This window comes from Dipodomys spectabilis, unplaced genomic scaffold (assembly GCF_019054845.1).
Source record: "Dipodomys spectabilis isolate Male_0828 unplaced genomic scaffold, ASM1905484v1 ptg000081l, whole genome shotgun sequence".
Lineage (NCBI taxonomy): Eukaryota > Metazoa > Chordata > Mammalia > Rodentia > Heteromyidae > Dipodomys > Dipodomys spectabilis.
The window spans coordinates 22,114,609-22,122,461 of NW_024870758.1; positions in this window are offsets into that span (position 1 = coordinate 22,114,609).

Below are 7,853 nucleotides of genomic sequence, written 5' to 3' on the forward strand. Positions count from 1 at the left end.
ATTCTTTAAAAAAAAAAAAAAAAAAAAAGGTCTTAAATAGGATTTAATTCAAGTATCAGTTTCAAAGGGGGTTCAATTAAACACATCAGTTTATGAGTAGTGTTCTCTCTCATCTGGAGCCAAGTCTCTGTCTCTGTCTCTGTCTCTGTCTCTCTGTCTCTCTCCCCCTCTATTCTCTCTCTCTCTCTTCCTTCTTAGGCCATTCCTGGGGCTTCAATTCAGAGCCTGGGCTCTGAGCTTTTGTTTCCCTTTTTTTTTTCTTCTGCACACAGGCAACTGCCTTACCATTTGAGCCACTGCTCCACGTTTTGGCAGTTCAAGTCTCATGGACTTTTCTCTCTGGGATGGCTTTGAACCATAAATCCTCAGATGTTAGCCTCATGAGTAGCTAGCATTACAGATGTGAGCCACTGGTACCCCACTAGAGCCAAGCCTCTTAAACATAGATCTGTGCTTCACTAAAAATATGGCTAAATTAATCACCAAGTATGGTAGTATATACTTAGAATCTCAGCTATGCAAAAGACAGAAATGGCAAGGTGCCTTTTGAGGTCAGGCCCCTCCCAAAAAAAGGCTAAGACTAGCTCAAAACACCATGTTATATGTGATTTTGCAGACTTGTAATTTCAGCTACACAGGAGGCAGAGGTAAGATCATGATCTTGAAGCTGGATAGACTAGGAAAAATGAGGTATGATCAGCTAATAGCAAATACAGGAAATATTCCTTCATATACTTCCCTTAAGATTAAGGGAACAAAAGTCATTTTGGGAGAACTGAAGCAGGATAATTTTTGGAAACTGAGGCCTGGTGTAGGCAACTAAGAAATATGGTATCTAAAAACTTAGAAATGCTATCTTTGCTTCAAAGAAAGGCAACTGAATGCATTCTTTCCGAGGGATGCATTTCTCACCGAAGAACTCACAACTGCCTGACAGGATGCTCCAAAATGCAGATAGCAAGATGTCTCCTCCTTTCAAGGATAAGGATCTGTTTTATGGCAGGATGCATTCTTACCTAGAAACTCTGAGAATGACAGCAGGTGTAGTTAAAGCAAAGACAAAGCACCTAGATTTGCATAACTTTAAGCCAGACCCCCTGTCTTTACCCTATAAATACCTAACAGCCCAAGGAGCTGTGTCTGTGTCTTTGTGTCCTTGTGAGAGCACCCATACTCTCCTAGAGTGTGTCCCTGCCCTTCTGTTTGTCTACTTTTTTGTCTGTCTGTTTCCTTGCTTGTTTACTTAATAAAGCTCTGCCAAGTTTTCTTACCATTGTGATTTGTACAGAAATTCTTATTCTGCGATTGAAATCAAGAAACCCAAGTGAAGAGTTCCTATATTTAAAGGGGAACTTCACTAATCCTCACCTCTGTCTGGTGGCAATCTGAGGTTGGCCCTAGGCAAAAAGAAATACTCCATTTAAAAAGGTAGGCTAATACAAAGAGGGTTGGGGTCATGGATTCAAGTGGTAGAGCACCAAGCCCTGAATTCAAACCCCTGTACCATCACCAAAGAAAAAGTAGAAGTAACTATCTAATCAAATCACAGAGAATTCATCAAAATAAGGGGGCAAATTTATCAATTTTCTAGTTAATCATGGCCTCAGAGGAAATGATAGCCTATATTACTATCACTGATGTCTTGTGTGTGTGTGTGTGTGTGTGTGTGTGTGTGTGTGTGTGTGAGTGTGTGTGTGTGAGTGTGTGTGTGTGCGCGTGCGTGCACATGCGCATGTGCTTACGCTTTATTTTGTGTTAGCTGGGACAGTTTCTGTTCTTCCTACATTTGGGAAGGTCTCGGCTTCTTTTTTCATTCCAAAGTGGAATTTTCATTATTAACAATTCTTCAACTTAGTATTTATAGTAACAGGTGGGAAAAGATCTCTAAATTTTCAAATATGAGTTGCTTAATAAAATCAACCCATCTTTGCCAATGATCAAGGTTTACAAAAGCCCAAGAAATGAAGAAATCCAAAACAAGGAAAATAAAAGGCTGGGCTTGAGGACAATCACTAATATATAAAGCCAGAAAGCCTGAAGTTTATACTTAGCTCTTTCTATCTAAGGTAAGGGTCATGATTGACTAGCAGCTCTCAGCCTAGGTTCTCATGAGATTTGAGCTGAGATAAGGTTAGGCTTTGGTACCCAATCTTTGGTACCTTTGCCAATTTTTCCATCCAAAATGCTGGGAGGGAGGGAGAAAAATAGGGAGGGAGGAAGAAGAGAGAAAAAGAGAGAATGAAAATGCAGAGAATTGTAACTGGCAGATGTCCTGAAGCATAAATTGGAAGTCATTCAGTAACTGTTTGTTTGTTTTCTCATCTCTAACCTCTCCAGCTTTTCCATATTGATTTTAAATATGATAGTGTGTTTACAGGCAATTCTCAGTCCTTTCCCTACCTGTGGTCTATTTGGTTTTTTTTTAATTTAATTTTATTTTTGTGTGTGTGAACATACTGTAAGAGGGGTTACAATTACATGGGCAGGATAATGCGTACATTTCTTATCAAGCATTGCAGCCTCCTCCTTTGTTTACCCTTCACATCCCTTCCCAGCCTCCCCCCACCCACCCACCCAATCCTCCCCCCTCCCCTCCACCCTCACCAACATTGTAAAGCTCATTTTCGACATGACAACTTGTACTTCTCATTGTTGCAACAGGTCCACCTGTATCCTTAAACGACTTGTTTTTCCCCATCTCCTCCACAAGTTATACTGACATCAAATATAGTGAAAGCAGGGGTTATACTGTGGGGGAGGGACATACAAAGCAACAAAGAAATAATCTTATAAATGCGTTAGAAACAAATGCATGAAAGAAAAAAAACATTAAAATACATATCTAAGGGTTCATTTTCCTAACATCACATTATCTGACCTTTTCCGCTTGACTCATACATATACTAGATATTGCAAATAAGAGAAACCATGGGACCTATGTTTCTTTGGGCCTTACTGGCTTACTTCACTTAATATAATTTTTTCCAAGTTTTTCCATTTCCTAACAAATGGGGCAATGTCATTCTTTCTGATGGAGGCATAGAATTCCATTGTGTATATATACCACATTTTCTTGATCCATTCATCTACTGAGGGGCAACTCAGGAACAAGACAAGGATGTCCACGCTCTCCACTTCTCTTCAATCTAGTATTAGAATGCCTAGCTACAGCAATAAGACAAGATGTAGACATAAAGAGGATCCAAATAGGGAAAGAAGAAATAAAACTCTCCCTCTTTACAGATGACATGATCTTATATTTAAAGAATCCCATAGACTCCACTCCCAAATTACTCAAGTTGATTCAAAACTTTGGCAAAGTAGCAGGGTATAAAATTAACCCCCAAAATCAATGGCTTTTCTGTATGCCAACAATGAGAAAAGTGTGGCTGAAATCAGGAAAGCAACTCCATTTGTAATAGCCCCACAAAAAATAAAATACCTAGGAATTAACTTATCCAAAGAAGTGAAGGCCATCTATAATGAAAACTTTAAAATCTTGAAAAAGGAAATCAAAACAGAACTTAGAAAATGGTAAAGCCTCCCATGCTCCTGGATTGGAACGATTAACATCGTGAAAATGGCAATACTTCCCTGTGGTCTATTTAAAGGAGGAAGTAAACTACCTTACCACCTCAGGCCATGGCAAGCTATTGCAATTGGGCAGCATGAGGCAGCCGCGGGGTACAAAGGAGGGGCAAAGGCAGTTAACTGAGTTAATGTTAATTTAGGAAAGACAAGGTCCAAGAGTCTTTGCATCACACAGAAACACAAAAAGAGCTAACCCAGTTACAGCTACCAATGTTAAAAACAATTATGGAGTGAATAAATAGTGTCTCTCCCAACTGCCTCTTTTCATAGATGGAAAAATCTGATCTTCACACAGGTGTTCTGTGTAATGGAAGTAAAAGCCAGGAATCAGGCAAAGTGCAAGGTAACAGCATACTTCTACTGGAATCCTTCCCTTTTCTCTGTGTCCTCATCCTTTTAATATGTATTTCTGCATATGTTTCCTCATGTGGAAACTTGGATTAATTAATGAACATGTTCCTAGTCTTATAAATCTAACAAAACTAAGTTGACAAGCTTGACCTTATAAGCGTTAAGGTAGTAAATTTATCTGTGGAACAAGATTATTTTTGGATGAATGTTAAGCAAGAAGTAAATAATATTACATCAGACAATAATTTCAAATTTCTTAACCCTTCTAGGTTTGTAAGAAGGTTTGTACAGCCTCTTTAAGCTCTTGCTATTGTCATTTTAAGTAAAGATCTAGGTTGCAGGCTCCCTTAGGAAGACAGCAGTGTGTTTCTAGTATTTTGTTGCATCATTTTGTTGAACTGTATTCAATTTTACAATCAAATTATACTATGGCAAATATTTCTTTTTTTATGTAAACTAATTTAATTAGGAATAAAATTCATTTCTAAAGAACTTATATATACAGTACAGGAGGTTTGAAGTTTGGCCAAATATCACAAAATGTGGGAATCACTCTACTGTGCCGTTTTTAAGTGCATTGTGCTGGTATTTCAATTCATTTATAAATTGTTATTTAAAATAATTTTGAAGCATTGGTTTTGACCCCAAAGCTCACCTAGAATTTTTAATGGATTCTTCAATTGATTAAAAAAGGGAAAGTTTAAGTGGGAGGGGCACAGAAATGGGGACCAAAGGGTAAACAAAGACAGCAGTACTCACTAGACACTAGTGAGTGACAGTAGGCCACTTATCACACTCACCCAGCTACAAAGCAGCAGCATCATAACATGAACATACACATCCTTTGTCTCACAGATGACTAAATCCCATGTCTCCACACAGGGACATAGGAATGGCAATAAGAGGAAGATATGCTGGGGATAGCTGAGGACATATCTAGGCAAATCTGTATTTCTTTAAATTTTATTTTGTTGTAAAGGTGCTGTGCAGAGGAGTTACGATTATATAAGTAAGGTAATAAGTACATTTCTTGTTGAACATTGTTACCCACTTTGTTTTTCTCCCACTGTCTCCCCCTGACTTTTTCTCCCCCCAAGTTGTAAAGTTCATTTCCAACCTAGTACCTTGTGAGTATCACTGTTGCATTGGTTCATCCTGCGTTCTTGTTTCACCAATTTGCTATTTCCCTTTCCTTCCTCAAATCAGATAAGTGTATATAGAAGATGCAGGGTACCAGAATCAAAAACAGTGACTACTGGGCATAAACCAAAGGGAAAAATAAAAATAAAAATACAGTACATTGATGACAACAAGGTCAAATCCATATCCTGGAGATCATTTCTATTAGCATCATTTTATATGGCCATATGTACACAGCTTTTGAGCTATTGTAATCCTCCGCTAGGACTATCCTAGATATATACTAATTATTACAAATGAGGGAAACCATGGAGCCTATGTCTCTTTGGGTCTGGCTTATTTCACTTAATATATTTTTTTAAAAGTCTTTCCATTTCCTTACAAATGGGGCAATATTATTTTTTTCTGATGGAAACATAGAATTCCATTGCTTATATATACCACATTTTCTTGATCCACTCATCTATTGAGGAGCATCTGGGTTGGTTCCATATTCATAATACTGCAATGAATGAGTTGTGCTGGTAGCGTTAGTGTGGCCTTGCTCGTGATCATTTGGGTAAATGCTCAGCAGTGGGATTGCTGGGTCCATAGGGGAGGTCTATGTTTATTCTTTTGAGGAACTTCCATACTGCATTCCAGAGTGGTTGAAACAGTTTGCATTCCCACCAACAGTGTAGTAGTGTTCCCTTTTGGCCACATCCCCACCAGCATCTACTACTATTCATTTTCTTGATAATGGCCATTCTAATTGGAGTGAGGTAGAATCTCAATGTGGTTTTGATTTGCATTTCTTTTATGACCAGAGATGTTGAGAATTTCTTCATGTGTCTATTGGGCTATTCTTATTTCCTCTCTGGAGAAGTCTCTTTTTAATTCTTTAGTCCACTTATTAATGGGACTGTTGTTTCAGAAACACAAATCAAAGAAAGGCTAGATAAATAAGATTACATTAAACTGCAGAGCTTCTGCATGGCAAATGACATAGCTAGAAAGATAAATAGAAAGCCCACAGATTGGGAGATCTTCACTAGCTATGCAACAGACAAGGGCCTTATATAAAAAATATACAGAGAGCTGGGTGCTGGTGGTTCACACCTATAATCTTAGCTATTCAGGAGGCTGAGATCTGAGGATCACAGTTCAAAGCCAGCAGAGGCAGGAAAATCCATAAGACTTATCTCCAATAAGCAACCAGAAAAGCCAGAAGTGGCACTGTGGCTCAAGTGGTAGAGCACTAGCCTTGAGCACTAGAGCTGAGGGACTATGCCAGCCCCAGAGTTTAAGCCCCACAACTGCCAGAAGAAAAAAAAAGAAAAAAGAAAATATGCACAGAGAGCTCAAAAAATTAAACCTTCCAACAAAAAAATCCTCAAACAAATATGTATTTTATGAAGCGAATTTGGAGCAGATGAGTATGACAATGTAATTTACCCATTTGTCAGAGTAATATTCATCAGAAAAAAAATCATGGGTCTAGTGAGCTTCTTCTTTAAGATTGACATTACAAGGCTAGGAATATGGCTTAGTGGTAGAGTGGTTGGTAACAAGCATTAAGCCTTGGGTTCAATTCCTCAGTACCACATAAACAGAAAAACCCAGAAGTGGCACTGTGGCTCACTCAAGTGGTAGAATGCTAGCCTTGAGCAAAATTATCTTAGGGACAATTCACAGGCCCTGAGTTTAAGCCCCAGGAATAGCAAAAAAGAAAAAGAAAAGATTGACTTAACAACATTTTGAAAGGTGCCACATGTTTATGAGCCCAGCTACTCAGAAAGTAGTAGTAGGAGAACCATGGTTCAAGCTCAGTCTGAATACCCTACCTAAAAAACAAAAACAAAGAAACAAACAACAGCAATAACAACAAAAAAGCACATTAAGAGCAGAGGAAATAAGGAATAAGTGATAGAATGTTTGTACAAGGCCCTGAATTCAATCCCTCGTACCATAGGTGGAAAAAAAATGACATTATATAAGATAGTTAGGGACATGAAAAGATAGGGACACTAGTTTCTCATCCTTCATTGAATAGTATCACAGTTTCCTGCATCCACCTCTTAACTGATGAAGTCTTGAGCAGTTAGGAGTAATATACACATAGATGATTCTCCAGAGCAATGACACCCCATCCAATGACCACAAATCCCCAAAGGGAAGAAAGGACAGAGCCAGAGTTATTCCAAAAGGTATTCTGTTCCAAATGAGTTCCCTCCAGAAACTTCTCTATAGATTAATTATTTCAAGGGATGGGTCAATAGAAAAGTTAGTGGATTCTAATACTCTGAGTAGTTGTTATTTTAAAAGAAATATGATATCTTGCTCACATCTCTGCCCCCACCTCCACCCCAAAAACACTAGCCCACTTCCTCCTCTTCATTTCTGACTCACTGCATATGACTGCTGAAAGTGGCAGGTGTGCTAGACATCTGGACAGGAGACACAGGAGGATCCAGTGTTACTCTTTTGTGTGACAAGAGGGTGCACCAAGACACACAGTGGCAAATATAGACCAAATCTCTATCTCATTTTCATGTTTGAAAAAAAAATCCTCTTTCAATTTCAACCACAAGAAAGCTAGAAAGAAGCAAACAAACAAACAAAACAACCCTGAAAAGCGTTTGCAAATTTAGACTTAGAGACTGGATAGGAAAGCCTGACCCAACAAAATGAGATGAAGTGGGGAAAATGGATGGGGGAGCAACTCAGAAGGCTATTGAAGCCTATCAAAAGGTGAGTAAGGCTGAGGTGCCCAGCCAAAATTCCCAGGAAAC